Source organism: Chelonia mydas, chromosome 2 (assembly GCF_015237465.2).
Source record: "Chelonia mydas isolate rCheMyd1 chromosome 2, rCheMyd1.pri.v2, whole genome shotgun sequence".
NCBI classification, from domain to species: Eukaryota; Metazoa; Chordata; order Testudines; family Cheloniidae; genus Chelonia; species Chelonia mydas.
The window spans coordinates 141,964,093-141,981,622 of NC_057850.1; positions in this window are offsets into that span (position 1 = coordinate 141,964,093).

The window sequence follows — 17,530 nt, forward strand, 5'->3', positions numbered from 1 at the left end:
AAGGCCTTTTAACATAAAGTGTGTTCTTATGTATCATTCTTAAAATGTTCAAAGGTTTTTTTCAAATGTAACCCCCTTGCGGTTTAGATAGCATGGCCCCTTTAAATCTTTTTCCTAATGGGGGAGAGGGAGCAGTGAGAGAAAGAAGGGAAACTCCAGGGGTATGGCTCTGGAGCTCAAGACAGAAGGGCTGCAGCAAGCAGGCCCTCACAAAGTGAAGCGGCGGAGAATCTGCCTGAAGCCTGAGAAGGACAGGGAGAGCTGGACCTAGTATCACTGCTGCCCAGAGCTGCATGGGGCTGTGAGTACTGGGACCTGTGACTCTCCATTGGGAATAAGGAGGGAGGCTGCTAGCTAGTTAAGTGGGGAGGTGGTCACTCTGTACGGCTTTGCAGAGAGCACCAGAAGAGGGCACTGGAGGGGTTTGTTGGGGAAAGTTTAGTGGTGTCGAAGACAACCAGGAGCACCCAAGACTCACCACTGGACTGGAACTTTGCTCAGGACTCCTGAACTCTGTGTGCAGACACATTGCTCAGTGTCTGCCCATTCAGACTGTGCTACCACTGGGCCTGTGGGGCCTTGGTTTGGATCCAACCCTGTTTTACTGCTCCCCCTATACTTCCCCTTGTTGTTTTTCTCCTCTCATCCCTCTGTAAATAAATATTTCCCTTTCTTATATCCATTGTACTTTACCGGTGTGTGCGTGTGTATGTTCACTCTTGGGGGTTTGGAACAGGCGCCCCTGAGATGGAAGGGATTTTTCCTGCTGCATTCCTGTGCGCGCCTTCTCTTGGCCAGAGCTGCCTGCAGAGCAGACTCCATCTTGGCCACGAGGGCACTAAAGTTACACTTGGTGGCCTGTATAGGGACTTTGAAGTACACGCACGCACACACCTACATTACGCACCCTGGGCTCTCCTTCACAGTGCAAAGATACTTCTGAGTGACTTTCATCTCAGTTTAAAAAAAAAAATGGAGAGGTGATTACTAGAAGACCTATGCCAAGGGGTACGAATCCCAGTAACCAAAGCTGTGCTGGTGGCGGGGTTCCCAGAAGAGATGGAACCAAATGATATTGAGGAGAGCCTAGATGCAGCTGAAGTACTGGGGAGAGTGAAGGTCCACACCTGTATTTACAACCGCGAAGTGAAGGGCATGGTAGCACTATGTACTCACTCCAAGGAAGATCTTGATAAAGTGCCCAAAGAGGTGCAAGTAGGAAGTCTTCCCTGGACAATTCTGGGGGCAGAGCAATCCCCTACTAGTGTGCCCATGTCACTTGAGGTGGATTCTTTAGCGCAGAAATTGCAAGCTCTGATGGTGGATGAGAAGCAGACAAGAGAGGAACTAAGTTTGGCATTAGGAGGGGCTCCAACACTCGTGGCACCCAGCCTGGTGGGATGGCCAAATAGCTGGGAAACGCTCTCAAAGATGCATTGAAGCCGGCATATGAAAGTGCTCCATACAATCGGTTACGTTCTTTCTCGGGGGTGTCACTTGTACCCTCAGGGGAGGATGATTACGAGACCTGGAGGGATTTTACAGTGCCACTTGTCCAAGAGTGGGAATGCTCTGATGCTGAGAAGCGGAAAAGTGTGCTTGAGAGTCTGGGGGGACCTGCCATGCAAATTGTCCAAGCCCTTAAAGACTCACAACCAGCTGCCACAGTGAAAGACTATTTAACCACTCTTGAGAGTGTCTACAGTGCTACAGATTGCAGTGAAAACCTGTATTATCGTTTCCACCATACCTATCAGGAGCCCCATGAATGACTGTCAGATTTCATCAGGAGACTAGAGGATTTGCTTACAGTAGGTAGTGCGGAAGGAGCGCATCACCACCAAGCGCATTGATTCCACTAGGTTGGATCAGATCCTTCGGGGCACCTGACAACATGGGTTGTGGCGACTGCAGTTGAGGGAGCGGGCCCAAAACCCACCCCCATTCCACAAGCTGATTCAAGAGATACGTGAAGAGGAGGAGTGATTGTTGCAAGTGGACGCAGTGGTGCAGCCAAAGAAGGCAGGGAGTCACACCACCACAGTGCTTGGAGAGATGGAAGAGGCCCCATCAGTGGCAGCGGCACTCAGAGATTTGACCCAAGAAGTGGCCATGACGAAGGCTCAGGGACATACTGCACCATCCTCAAGAGGGGAGAGTAGCAGGAGGGGTGATAGCCGGCGAGAAGGTTTCTGTTACAACTGTGGGAAAGATGGTCACTATGCCTTGGACTGCCAAAACAAAACAGATTATGCAAGGGTATCTCAGAGATTGCAGCAAACCATTGGGAGTCACACCCATACATTATAGAGAAGAAACTTGGAGATCTACCAATGTATCACATATGTCCTAAGAGCAGTCACGGCCCCACCTGAACTCTCCACCAGAATCATCTGTTACCTGTAGGACAAGTATTGTTTCCCCATAAGGATGTCTCCACAGATTCTGAGCCTCCCGGCCCCGCAAGTCAGACACGGTCCCAATGACGGAAATATACCTGTCCTCTGCAAACACCCAGCTCCTCGGAGAGTGAGGATGAAATGGGGTTTGGCAAACATCTAGTTTGGAATGCCCCAACCCTAATGGATCCTCTTGTTGTTGCACAAAGAGATGGTGAAGGGGAAGAACCCACACTGAGCACTCCCAAGGCCTCACTGTCCAAAGCTGTTGAGACTCCCCAAGAACATGATGAGGAAGGTTCAGTGCAAGAATCCTGTGCCACAAACAGTCACTTTAAACCCAGATGCCCTTGAATTTGTGTCTCAAGGACACCGGAGGGGTTTGTTGGGGAAAGTTTACTGGCGACGAAGACGACCAGGAGCACCCAAGACTCACCACTGGACTGGAACTTTGCTCAGAACTCCTGAACTCTGTGTGCAGACACATTGCTCAGTGTCTGCCCATTCAGACTGTGCTACCACTGGGCCTGTGGGGCCTTGGTTTGGATCCAACCCTGTTTTGCTGCTCTCCCTATATTTCCCCTTTTGTTTTTCTCCTCTCATCCCTCTGTAAATAAATATTTCCCTTTCTTATATCCATTGTACTTTTCTGGTGTGTGTGTGTGTGTGTGTTCACTCTGGGGGCGTTGGAACAGGTGTCCCTGAGGTGGAAGGGATTTTTCCTGCTGCATTCCTGCACGCGCCTTCTCTTGGCCAGAGCTGCCTGCAGAGCAGACTCCATCTTGGCCACTAGGACACTAAAGTTACACAAAAGATTAGGCACATTGTATATTTTTACCACGGTTGACATAAAAATCAAATACATCACAAGGCTAAACCTTAACAGTAACACTAAATTTCTTACAAGTCTGTGATTATAAGTATCTTGATAATACCATGCCTCTCACCTTACTAAATCCCTTGGCTGGCTAGGTGTGTCCTCCATGCTACCAGCTATGGGGCAAATCTTCCCCCTCCCTTGGTAGATTGTATCAACCCAGACACTAGCTTCCAAATTATCATCTGCTACCAATTTTAAGGCTAGACACTCATTCTTTCCATCAGCAGGATTGGGTCCTTCCCCCCAACACACCTTTTTTTCTAGAAGGTTGAAAACTGAACCTCCCTGCTTATAGGAATCCCTTTGCTGGCTAGGTGTGTTTACCAGCTGCAGCCCCTCTGTGCTATGAACATCTACACAGACATTCTCCTGCATGCTTGTTTGTGGATCCACCACCACCACCAGCATAGAGACTGGACTCTGTTTTAAAGAGATACCAAACGAATCCAAAGTGTCTAAGGGTGAGAGTTTACCTGCTCTGCCCTGCATCCTTGTGGGTTAAGTCATAAGGCTGTTTTGCTTTGAAAAACCAGTAATCCCAGTCTTTCCTCAGACCCTGAGGCACAGAATGCTTACTTAAAAAATCAGCATGGAGACATTCATGTTCCAACAGCCTTGTCTCCCCAACAAGCTGGTCAAACACAGCCACTTGGTTATGGGGCTGTTCAAATTCCCTGACAATTTTCTTTCCATCCAAAATCTTCTCAAAGATATCCCCACTGGATCTTCCTAAAGCTGGCTCAGTGTATCTACACACCTCAGAAAGACTCTGGCAGTTAGGAACTGAAACTCCCTTGATCAAATCACTTTCACTATATCCCTCAATTACAGCAAACTGCTTGCAAAAACTACCCTGAAGATTTTTATCTTCAGAATCTTTCTAAGGACATGTCGACACTGGCAGAGTTACAGCGCCAGGAGTTACAGCACCACTTAGAGAGCACTGAAGGAAAACCACTGTTGTGTGTTCACAGCGTCAGCTGCCTGTGCAATAGCGTGTTCACACTTGCGGCACTTGCAGTGGTATTCGGAGCATTGCACTCTGGGGAGCTATCACACAGAGCATTTCTTCCTCTTCTGCCGCTAAGAGTTGTGGGAAGATGGAGGGGGTCGCGGGGCATCCTGGGTCCTGTCCCAATACCCCATGATGCATTGCTTTGCTTCCCAGCAATCCCTGTGCTTCCATCCTCATTTGGCGTCATCTTTCCATGGTTTCTGTACTGCACACTTTGCCTCTTCAGTCTGCAGGAATGGATCCCGAACTGTTGTCTAGTATGCTGCTTGCTCTGACCAACACATCACGAGTGGCAGTGGAGTTATTCCTTAAACTACAAAGGCAAGAGGAGTGCAACATTGATCCCACCACGCATACTAGCTATGACACGAAATTGCTTGTGGCATTCACAGACGTGCTGACCACAGTGGAAAGCCGCTTTTCAGCTCATTCCACGGAGTGGTGGAATCACATTGTGATGCACGTCTGGGATGACGAGCGGTGGCTGCAGAACTTTTACATGAGGAAAGCCACATTCATGGGACTGTGTGGTGAGCTTGCCCCAGCCCTGCGGTGCAAGGACATGAGAATGAGAGCTGCCCTGCCATTGGAGAAGCGCGTGGTGATTGCACTGTGGAAGCTGACTCCTCCAGACTGCTACCGATGGGTTGCTAACCAGTTTGAAGTGGGAAAGTTGACCATTGGACTCGTGTTGATGGAAGTGTGCAGGGCCATTAATTGCATCATGCTCTGAAAGACCGTGACCCTGGGCAACGTGCGTGACATTGTGGATGGCTTTGCACAAATGGGCTTCCCTAACTGTGGAGGGAGATAGATGGCACACACATTCCAATTCTGGCACCAGACCAGATAGCCACCAAGTACATTAATCGCAAGGGGTATTTCTCAATGGTTCTCCAGGCTCTTGTGGATCACTGTGGTCGTTTCACAGACATTAACGCAGGCTGGTCCAGAAAGGTGCTTGACGCGTGCATCTTTCAGAACACTGGCCTGTTCAGAATGCTGCAAGCAGGGACTTTCTTCCTGGACCAGAAGATCACCGTAGGGGAAGTCAAAATGCCCATTGTGATCCTGGGAGACCCTACCTACCCCTTAATGCCATGGCTTATGAAGCCATACACAGGGCAACTTGACAGCAGCAAGGAGTGGTTCAACAACAGGCTGAGCAAGTGCAGAATGACTGTTGAGTGTGCTTTTGACCATTTAAAGGCCTACTGGTGCTGCCTCTATGGGAAGCTTGACATGGCCGATGACAGTATTCCTATGCTTATAGCCTTGTGCTGTATGCTCTATAATATTTGTGAAGGGAAGGATGAAAGCTTCACTCAGGGCTGGACTGCAGAGGCTCAGCTCCTGAAGGCTGAGTTTGAACAGCCAGAGACCAGGGCTATTAGAGGGGCACAACGCGGGGCCATAAGGATCAGGAATGAGGCAGCAATTTGAAGCTGAAAGCCACTAATATTTGTTGCTGTGCTCGGGACTGCTGTCTGTATGCATGTATCATTTTTATAGCCACTGGAGCCAGCACATGGAGGAGGCACCTTTTCAAGAACTTCTCTTACTTTCGCTTTCACTCCTGTGTCAGGAAATTGACAGAGCTACTGTGAGACTCTGGTGGACATTTCAGCAGTGGTTTTGACCCACCAAAGGCACCTGACAGAGCTTATGAAGCAACAGAAGAAGGCAGAGGAGGGAGTACCTAGGCTTGGCAGACTCACACTGACTGATGCTGCTCATGACACTTGGTATAGCTGGTATAGCTGCTGGTGCTCTGTACGTAGACTAGCACTTCTGGAGCAGGGCCACTAGCACAGACTGGTAGGATTCCATCATCATGCAGACCTGGGATGACCAACAGTGGATCCAGAACTTTTGCATGAAGAAAGCTACATTTCTGGAGCTTTGGGAGCAGCTTGTCTTCCAACATAAAGATACATGTATGGGGCCATACTTGCCAGTCTAGAAGCTGGTTGCTATAATATAGCCCAAACTGCAACAGGTTCATTGCAAACTAGTTTGGTGTTGGAAAGTCAACCACTCTGAGGCAAGAGTGTATTTTACCCCAGGGTGCAGGCATAAATAGATATTCCTGGAGCAATTGCTGGCTTTGAGAGAATGGGGTTTCCAAACTGCGCTGGGGCCATTGATGGGACTCATGTGCCCATAGTTTGCCCTCCTCAAAGAACGTGAGTACATAAACTACAAAGGGTACTACTCCATTTTTATGCAGGCCCTCATGGACCACAGAGAGTGATTTATGAACTCAATATGTCCTTCAATAGAGAAGTTCATGATGCCAGGGTTCTTTGCCGATCAGGAGTCTACATTCATGGACAGGCTGGGACACTATTCCCACCAACTGACGTTGTCATAAATGAAGTTACTGTCCCCGCTGTTATTTTGGGGAACCCCACATACCCACTTATCATAGAATCATAGAATCATAGAATATCAGGGTTGGAAGGGACCCCAGAAGGTCATCTAGTCCAACCCCCTGCTCGAAGCAGGACCAAGTCCCAGTTAAATCATCCCAGCCAGGGCTTTGTCAAGCCTGACCTTAAAAACCTCTAAGGAAGGAGATTCTACCACCTCCCTAGGTAACGCATTCCAGTGTTTCACCACCCTCTTAGTGAAAAAGTTTTTCCTAATATCCAGTCTAAACCTCCCCCATTGCAACTTGAGACCATTACTCCTCGTTCTGTCATCTGCTACCATTGAGAACAGTCTAGAGCCATCCTCTTTGGAACCCCCTTTCAGGTAGTTGAAAGCAGCTATCAAATCCCCCCTCATTCTTCTCTTCTGCAGACTAAACAATCCCAGCTCCCTCAGCCTCTCCTCATAAGTCATGAGCTCTAGACCCCTAATCATTTTTGTTGCCCTTCGCTGGACTCTCTCCAATTTATCCACATCCTTCTTGTAGTGTGGGGCCCAAAACTGGACACAGTACTCCAGATGAGGCCTCACCAGTGTCGAATAGAGGGGAACGATCACGTCCCTCGATCTGCTCGCTATGCCCCTACTTATACATCCCAAAATGCCATTGGCCTTCTTGGCAACAAGGGCACGCTGCTGACTCATATCCAGCTTCTCGTCCACTGTCACCCCTAGGTCCTTTTCCGCAGAACTGCTGCCTAGCCATTCGGTCCCTAGTCTGTAGCGGTGCATTGGATTCTTCCATCCTAAGTGCAGGACCCTGCACTTATCCTTATTGAACCTCATCAATATCCTTATTGAACCTTATTGAACTTCTATCTTGGCTTATGAAACTGTACCCTGATTTAAGAGGCCATGACAAAAGAAGATTTAATTACCCTCTCACCAGGGGCAGAATGGTTGTTGAATGTGCTTTTGGTAGATTGAAATCCTGTTGGAGATGTTTACAGACCTGTTTGGATTACAGTGTCATTAATGCTGTCCACATTTCTGTGGCTTACTGTGCTCTTCACAATCTTTGTAAAGCCAGAGACGAACCATTTCCCCACTCAGTGGCTCTCTGACAGTGATACAATCAGCCAGAAAGTTCACCTACCACAACTGGGTGAACCCAGGCAACAGAAGTCAGGGATGCTTTGTGCTCCCACATGATGGACTTGCATGGCACAATGGAATACCATTAGTATTAGTACATTATTAATGTGCTTGTGGTGGTGTGGGGACTCATTGATTGTGAATGACAGGACCACTTATGAAATGGAGGTGGGTTATTCACAGTATGGCTTGATGTAAGGAAGTGATTGAAGTATGAATTGCTATAGATAACCATTCCCAGGCAGGCCAGCTGCCATTATCACACCAAAAAACCAGTAACAACAGAACGTTACAGAAAAAAAAAAAAACAGTAAAAACAAAGTGCATGAACAAGAGCAAACAGTGAAACCATTTACATGACAGTAATCCCCTACTATGGCATATACCCTGGCCATCCATTCTCCTTTCCCTGTTTCCCTGTTTGCTACGCACTTGGTGCTGGGGGGAGGGGTGGAGGCATCCATAGGGGAGGGCATGAGCAGCAGGTATCGCAAGCCAGGGGAGGTTGAGCCTCCCCAAACAGCCAGGTGTGACCCCACCCACACTCTGCCCCAAGACCTGCTCCTGCTTCCCGCTCTCCCCCCGTGGCCTGGGCTGGGGCGAGGGCAGGCTCACCTGTGGTCTGGGACCCAGGGCAGCTGGGGTCGGTGCTCCGTCCTCCTGGTGCTGGGCCACCTGCCAGGCACTACGGCACTCAAGGGCTGGGGCCGCACCACCTGGCACTCCGGGACGCTGGGGGTGGGGCTGTGCTGCCCAGCGCTCTGGGGCTGCCTGCTTGGCACTCCAGGACTGGGGATGCTGGGGCTGGGGACACTGGAACTGTGCCATCTGGTGTTCTGGGGCGCTTGTGCTGGGACTGCTGGAGTGCGGGGGTGGGGGCCTAGCAGCCTCGGGGCTCCTGAGGGGAAAGGGAGGGGCCTTGGGCAGAAGGGGCGGGGCCAGGGGCTAGCCTCCCTGAGCAGGCATTCACATGATGCCCATGGGGGAGGAGGTCAATATGAAGGACTGCATCGGGCAAAGTGGCCCTGCCCAGCCGCTCATGGGGCCAAATTGCATATGCCACGCAGCCATAGAGTCTTCCATGCTACTTCTGGACTGAAGCACAGGTAGTCATTACTGATATGAGCTGCTGAAACATTTTTTTCTGCTGAGTTCTGTCCTCCTCCCTTAGCTGCTGTTTCTGTTCCAGGAACTGCAAAGCAAGTGCCTGCACTTGTGCTGAAATCCTCTGCTCAAGCTGTGTAGCCAGGCTAAGCCTTGCCTCTTGCCATCCCTTTCCTCTAGCCACAAGTCTCTCTGTCTTTGTTACGGGAGCTGATTGTTGGCCCTCTCCAAAACTTCAACCATAAGTTCATCATAGAAATGTTTCGTTTTGGAAACTACATTGTCTGTGAAGCTACATTGGTCCAGGGTTCTGCTGCAGTATGGATAGGCTGTGGAGGAACTGCAGCCAGTAGAGGTTGAGGGGCCTGGAACATTGTCTCAAATAGCTCAGAGCAGGAGTTCAGAAAAAATCATTGTTAGAATTTCAAGGACATAGAATGATACTTTTACAAACTGAAGTTCTGTACACTGTGAGAGGGATGCTTCAGACCACAGAAGGTCCCTAGACACAGCCTGGTTAATCACAGCAAAAGAAGTGCACACACAATGGTAAGTTGAAAATGCAAAGCTGCTTTTTTTATTTTAGAAAATTTCAGAACTACTTTGGGTTTTGGGGGCATGGTGGGAGGCCTGTCATCAGTGACCATGCTACAAAAACATTGTCTATCGTTTCAGATCTTCCATATTTTGGAGGACATAACCATTCTTGTGGTACCTGACTGGCAAAGGGAAATGATAGGTAGGAAACCTGCAGTTTATGCAACTAAGGTATTCAAACGTATAGTTACTGACCGGCACATCTATGAGTGGAGTAGGCTATCAAGGTGGCCTGTAAAAATACGCCCTTTCCTGAAATGTGACCACCTACCTGGAGTTCCTTCTTCAGGAAAAGTTTGCACCTGGGATTGGCTCAGAATTCATGAGGGAATCAACAGGATGCTGCGTTAGCTTCCACATGACTTACCCTGTTATGGCTGCATGCAAACATGCAGAACTCCACAGACTTCCTCCTCCCTCCTCTCCCCCAGCACATTTCAGGACAAAATTTCAAATCCCAGTCATATTTGGGACAAATAATTTTGTCACTTTGATGGGGTATACAAATCCCACACTGGGCAACAAGGGGGTAAGAAACTACTCCGGGCCCAGTCAGCCCTGCCCACCACCCCTGTAGCAAATGCTCCAACTAGGGGAGGAGTTAAAAGGCAGGAGAACAGCTCATTTGGTGGCAGACCTCATTTGGTGGCAGAAGAGAGCAAACCTGCAGCTCCAGCAAAGGAGAGCTGAGGAAAGGCAGAATCTCTCCCCATGACAACTGCCCCAAGGTCCCTCCCTAAGAGAAGAGAGGACCTGCTACAGAGACAGTTTGAGAGGGAAGCATTCCCCTCTTCCTCTTATATGGACTCCCAAGTTTTGTTAATTTCCCTTTACTATGTTTAGACTACCCCAGAAGGGGAAAGCCATAGGACTGAGCTGCCCAGGAGGGTGGGCCATACCACAGAAAGAGGCAGTCTCCACCCAAGAAAGGAAGAGAGCTGCCCCACTATACGCAGCTGCCAGAAGACACCCTTCATGCTGCCTAGACCCAGATAGCAAATTTGGGGCAATTGCAGGGGAGGTGATAGGAAGTGGCCCAGGGAGGGCAGCCTTAAGCAGCTCCCTGGCTGTCAGGTCAATGATAGCCCTCAAAGGGTCCTGAGTCAGAGCCCGGTGGAGTGGAGAGGGCTGGGCTCCACAACCAACAACCCCCTGCAAGTCACGGGCCTAAGCCTTGATCACTAGGCAATGCTCCCCTACCAACCAACCCCCAAGTGTCACAGTCGCCTGTGGACTGCACAGACTACTTCTAACTGAAATGGACCAGATTTGTAAATGGATCACTTTTCTACCTCCCCGACTCCCACACAGTTCGCTGTTTCCAGGCAGATTGACAGATCATTGAGTGGTTATAGAGCGGCATACTTACAGGCATGGCAATGTAATGTTGTTATTTTTAAGAAACAAAAATGGCCCTTGCAAATATCTGTGCCTTTCCATTAGAAATATACTTTAAAGTTGTTCTTAACTGTTTGCATTTCCCGGCCACCATTTTGAACTCAACATGGTAGAGGGAAGAGGAAGGGGGAATGCCAAGAGACTGGCATACAATCTGCCATTAGTAGATACAAGCTGCTAGCTGGGGCTTCTCATAACGTTTGCATTGGTTCATACACTGGAAATCCCTCCCATGACTGAGTTCATAAACATTAAAATGGAGGCAGAAACTTACCAGGCACAGGGGCAGCTCCTGTTCCTTCTGTGTCTTTTGCAGGCTCCACAGCAGGCTGTTCCTCAGGGGGGACACCAGATAGCTCCTCTGGACCCAGAATGTCCTGCTCCTGCTCCAAAGCCAGCTCTGGGACCAATTTCAGCAACAAAGTGACTTATTCTCACTCGGTGCCTGCTGTTGGCTCCCATCTCTTCCCCATCATGGATTCTGGGGCAACGGGGCGCCATCCTAGTTGACCAGGTCATCATGCACCACTTTTGGCTCCATGCTAAGTGCAGTGGCTAGCACCCAGTCAAACGCCTCATCATATGGGCATGATTTTGGTGAGTTGCCTGAGGTGTGGTTCTGGTCCCTGAACAGTTTGCGGTACTGAACTCTTCAGCCACTCCCTGCACTGGTCATTTGTTCAGTAAATTTGCAAAGCTATCAGTTTCTTCACTATTTGCTAGTATGTGTGGTCATTCCTGGTACTCTTATTAAAGTTCACAGTTTTGCTATCCTAGCACCAGAGATTCACCAAAAGCTGACTGTGCTTCCATGACTATGAAGCACCATGCTTTGCAAAGGATTCTTCTGTTTAATATCCATTGCAAACACGGAAGGCTCTCTGATGGTGTGTTTGCTGCTCAGTAGTCAGAAGACAATGGAAGGTTGATGCCGACTCTCTAAGCTGCTGCTGTACACCAAGGAGGACTGCTTCCCTTTTCACTGGAGTCTACTGAAGATTTGTGAGATAGAGAGGACAAACAAAGTTGGCCCATGATATTGTGGAATACTTTCAAAGGACTCCCAGAACCCAAGTTGGTGTGGCTGCGTCTACACTGCCAAGCAATAGGGCTAGAACCTTGGGACACGGCTTGACTCGGATTCAGCACCTCCAGCCCCACAGGGTCTGAGGATCCTAGATCCGAGCCTGAGTCTGAGAGATCTGTGTGTATATGGAATAGAGTCTGGGCTCAAGCCTGCGTCTCAGCCCAGGTTTACATTATAGTGTATGGGACCCCAGTAACGAGCAAGTGCTGAGAGAATGCAGAATTGGTCAACACTACACTCGGCTGATACGGCAACTCATGGTGTTGGACGCCATCAGGTAGTCGAGGAACATCTACATAGAACACATCACCGGACATTGGCAATACCAGGAGGGATGAGCTGGAGTGCCGATGAGAAAGTAGGGAAGTCAGGAAAGTAACTGAAATACTTTCCTCATGAACTGTATTTTCTAAATGGACAACCAACCTAATTCTCAATTACTGAGGGACAATCTCCACTCATTGATATATTTTACTTTCCACAACCAAATCTCTGTACAACTTTTCATGAGTGATATACCCAGTATTCGGATTCTAATATCTAAACTGTATTGTTAAATCTATTCACCTAAATTTGGGTTATTGTTGATTATGTACTCTATGTATCATATGACTTTTAAAAACAAACTTTGTATTTGTGGATAATCTAAGCATTATGCCCAGATGTACAGACACTCTTTTCCCAACTTATGTATTATATAATTTTTTTAACATTAGCTTTAATAAATTTTTACCCTATACCCTAGTTTCCCAGGTCATTCTGTTTACTCTTTTTAAATATTGGCACAACATTGGGGTTTTTTTTTCCAGTCCCCTGAAACTTCCCCAATGTTACAAGGTTTGTTAAAAATCAACCTTAATGTTTTAGAGAGCTCCTTGGCTAATTTTTTTTAATACGCTTGGGTGGAAGTTATGTAGTACTGCTGCTAATTTTAAAATGCTTAACTTTAGATGCTGTTTAACATACTCCATTGTACCAGATGAAATAGAAAACATTTTATTATCGCTGCAAGATATAAATATGTTGTCCTGCTTCTTTACAAATGCAGAACAGCAGAAATATTTATTGAACATGCCTTTCTGAATGACGATTGATAATTTTATTATCCTTGTCTAATATTGGGCCTATGTCATTGCTAGATTTTTCTTTATTCCTCATATTTAGATTTCTTATTCAATATTTGTCTTTAATCCATTAGATCTTTCATTGATAATTTTAGCCCCACGCCCCGTCCAGGCTCCTTGCTCGGTGCCCAACCCTGGTCTGAGCCCCTCCCTCCCCCCAGGCTGCTTGCTCAGTACCCCGCCCCAGCCTCAGCGCACCTCCCCCTTCCCACGTTGCTTGTTGGGTGCCAAACCCCAGCCTGATCGCGTCCTCACAGGCTCCTAACTGGATGCCCAACCCCAGCCTAAGCACCGCCCCCACGCCCCTAGGCTACTTGCTGGGTGCCTGACCCTGGCATCAGCGCATGCCCCCGCCCACAGGCTGTTTGCCAGGTGCCCAACCCCACCATGAGCACAACCCCCTGTGATGTTATTGACATGAACTGTGACTGTATAGCCCACTGTTGAAACCAAGGTCCTGTAGTGGCACCAAATCTTGTACAAAGGAGGTCAAGTAAGGATTTGCTGGTTATGATTTGCTATCTGTATGCATGTATCATTTTTGTATTTAAAGTTATAACTATGGGTTCTGTACTGTCTGTATTTTCAAACTTGTGCTGTGCTTCTGGGTGACACTCCAGACAGTTTGGCAACAGCACTGCCTAGCCTGCTTGATAGCTCATTAAGGACCATCCATTATACAATTGACCCATTGAGAGAAGGCAGATACACCTTATGACTCAGCAAGACATGCGGGGGCATGCCTATGGAGAGGACTCTTAAGGCTTTCAAGGCATGTGCCGGGCAGCTTGTGTTTGAAATAAAGGAAGCTAAAGTCACATGGCAAGAGACTATAAAAGGCAGCTGCATCTTCTCCATTTTGTCTTTAATCCTGCCTCTTACCTCTTGAGGAACTTTGCTACAAACTAAGTGACTTATCCAAACTGTGGATGTACTCCAGAAACTTGATTCCGTTTAACCAATTTTAACTCTCATCTGTATTTCTTTCTTTTTATGAATAAACCTTTAGATTTTGGATTCCAAAGGATTGGCAACAGCGTGATTTGTGTGTAAGGTCTGACTGGTATATTGACCTGGGTCTGGGCCTTGGTCCTTTGGGATCAGGAGAACTTTTTCTTTTACTGGGGTATTGGTTTTCATAACCATTCATCCTCCATAAGGAGCGGTGCTGGTGGTGATCCTGGGAAACTGGAGAGTCTAAAGGAATTGCTTGTAAGACTTCTGGTTAACCAGTGGGGTAAAACCAAAGTCCTCTCTGTTTGGCTAGTTTGGTGTGCAAAGGACTCCCAGCCTTGTGCTCTGACAGCCTTGCTTCTAAGCAATTTGTCCTGAATTGATACTCTCAGTGCAAGTGCGTATCCTTAAATCATAGAAGGTTAGGGTTGGAAGGGACCTCAGGAGGTCATCTAGTCCAACCCCCTGCTTGAAGCAGGACCAATCCCCAATTTTTGCCCCAGATCCCTAAATGGCCCCCTCAAGGATTGAACTCACAACCCTGGGTTTAGCAGGCCAATGCTCAAACCACTGAGCTATCCCTCCCCCCAAATAGTATGAACACACTATTGCGCAGGCAGCTGTCAGTGTGAACACACAACAGTGGTTTTCCTTCAGTACTCTCTGAGCGGCGCTGTAACTGCCAGCGCTGTAACTTTGCCAATGTAGACGTGCCCTTAGACTGTGGCGTCAGCAAAGGAGACTGAGAGGGAGGAAGAGCCACACCCACGTATACGCTTACAGTTACATTTGCTTTAATTTATGGTTTTCTCTACAACCATAATTGCTTTAAATGAAAGCTAAAACTGTTCACGCTCACCCCAGGTAGTCTTTCATGTTCCATGAGAAAGATTGCATTAGTTTGTTTTGTTGGCTTTTACAATTTCCCATCTTTCTCTTAACTTTGTACACACAGTCATATTTAGAGAAGAATTCCATTTTGGTAATGTTTACCCCAAGTTAATTCACAATCAAAATATATAGACTGGAAAAACTAAAATTTTGTTAACTGCACGTTAGTAGCTCTTCTAAAAATTGAAGTGCCAAATTACAAGTTTCAGACTGCTCTAGAGCTATGACTAAGACAATAGCAGTATTTTTCCATTCCCAGTTTTCATTGTTCACAAATCACATTAAAAATCATGCGGTAGTACTGTCAAGAGCTCAAAAAAACATCACTGCCAATCTGTTTTATATATTCCCTCCTATTTGGTATGGATGTAATAATATTCCCAGAAAAAAAATTTAATTTGAGCAAAGATCAGGAGTATACACAAGCAATTTAATGATAAAAATCACAAAATAATATAATTATCTCAAAACAAGCATTACAAACCCAAGACATTCACAGTTACGGTTAAGTTTAACAGAAATCCAATCATAAGTTATGGAAGTACAGATAAGGCACCCAAAGACCCTTAATGCAACTGTGTAGTGACATTATGAGGAAATTAATTTTTGGAAACAATTACTTAAATTTAATCGGTACCACAAACACTACCATGCCACAAGTGTAATCATGTGACATCAATACACACAGAAATGGGTGTTGGTTTCCAAGGCTGTATTATGGCCCTCACTCCTGGAACCATGTGATCATATCAGAATTTGAGCTTTTATTAAATAAAGTTTCATGGTTACTAAAAAGAAAATGCAAGAGAAGTATAACCAATGCAGTAATATAGCTCTGTACATCTGTAAGGGTATTAACTCCAAGACTTTCTGCTCTGAGAAGCCATAATAACATCATCCCAGCAGAGGACTTTATGTGGAAGGAGGAGAAATGCATGGCCCACCCAACAGCCAGCATGTATTACAGGCCCCTTGCTGCAACGCTTTCATGCCTGGGGGGAGGGGAAGGAGACCTCTACTGCTTCCAAGGGGAGGAGGGGCCTCTGTTGCTGGTCTTGTGGGGGGTAAAGAAAGCCTCATGCTGCTGACCCTGCCTCTAGGAGTTGAAGTTCCTCTGCTGCTGCTCCCAAGAAGGGAGGGGCACATACTGCACTTCCTGGAAGGAGAAGTGGGTCCCCAACTGCCACCCTTGCCTCTTTGGTGTGGAGGATGCCCCTGGCTGCTGCTACATGGGGTCAAGGCAATGGGAGACCCCAAGTCTCCATATATCAAGGCCCTTGAGTTGCCCTAATCTGGCCCTGATGCCTTACTGGGGCATTTCTATAACTTTCCACTCTTGACTGGTATACTGCTTTTTTGTGCTTCGGGGAAAAAAGAACTCATGATCTCTCGGTCTTTTAGAAATATCTGCTTGATTACATTATTGGCTGAACTCAGTAAAAGACCCATGTTACAAATAACACTCCAAATTCAATAACTATTATTCCACAAAAGACTCACACTCATCATCCCCTTTGCTAATCTTAATACTGAATAATTTGTGCAAAAAATCTTGTACTGTCTCACATTTCAAAATAGCAGTAGTCTTATACACAAAATATTTCAGAATATTTACTTTTATAGTATAAAGAGCAATGTAATTGTCAAAATAAATTAAGAAGTGCTTTTTGTGATGAAGTGCCCTTGCTCTTTTGATTGTGGTGTGTGTATGTATTTAATTCATAAAATTCAGTACACTAATGGGTCCCCCAATGCAAATTATTCAAGTTCTACTGTATTTACAGCAGTGCCTATAGTTGTTCTGGCTCAGATTAGTTTCAGTACATGATAGCTGAAAAGTATCCAATACAAAAAGATAGTTATGCTTGAAGAAGGCTGTTTTCTGGTTTATTCAAGTGAAGTAGTTTGAAATTGTCTGTCAAATCCCCTGCCTTCCTGTAATTTTTTCCAGCAACAGTAGTAGCATGGGAAAAGGATTTCATTTACTTAGTAAATGCTATTGAATTTGCATATTTAAAGGTAACCATGTAAAGAAATAATTGGTATGTTCATATAATTTTAAACAGGTAATATTGATAAAGATGGCCCATAATGTATCAAATCAATTATCATAACCTGTTTAGAAATATCAGAGGCAGAGATGGTAGTGATGCCTATTATTAAGCTTTCTGACACTTCCAACATAAGACCCAGTTTTTAGTTGCTTATAACTTCAGCATACGAACTGTTCAGTTTGAAATTTTCAATGTCAAGTGTCAGCCTCAGACTAACTATTTTAACTGGAAAGTTTTAACTAAAAGAGTTCAACAGTTTCCAAGAACCAGATTAGGGAAAACTATATTGTTTTGTTCACATTAAAAAATAATTTAACAACCTTTTTTTTTTCTTTTCTTATTTTTGTTAAGAAGCTTTAGTGCCCCCATAGTACCGTTTGTCATTCCCTGTGCAAATCTACCCACGTGTGGCCAATGTATGCACCTTTGAAAAAAAATCAGTTTCCATATGCTTGGTAGAAACTGCTTAGAGCTTCACAGATAAAATTTCTGAAGATTC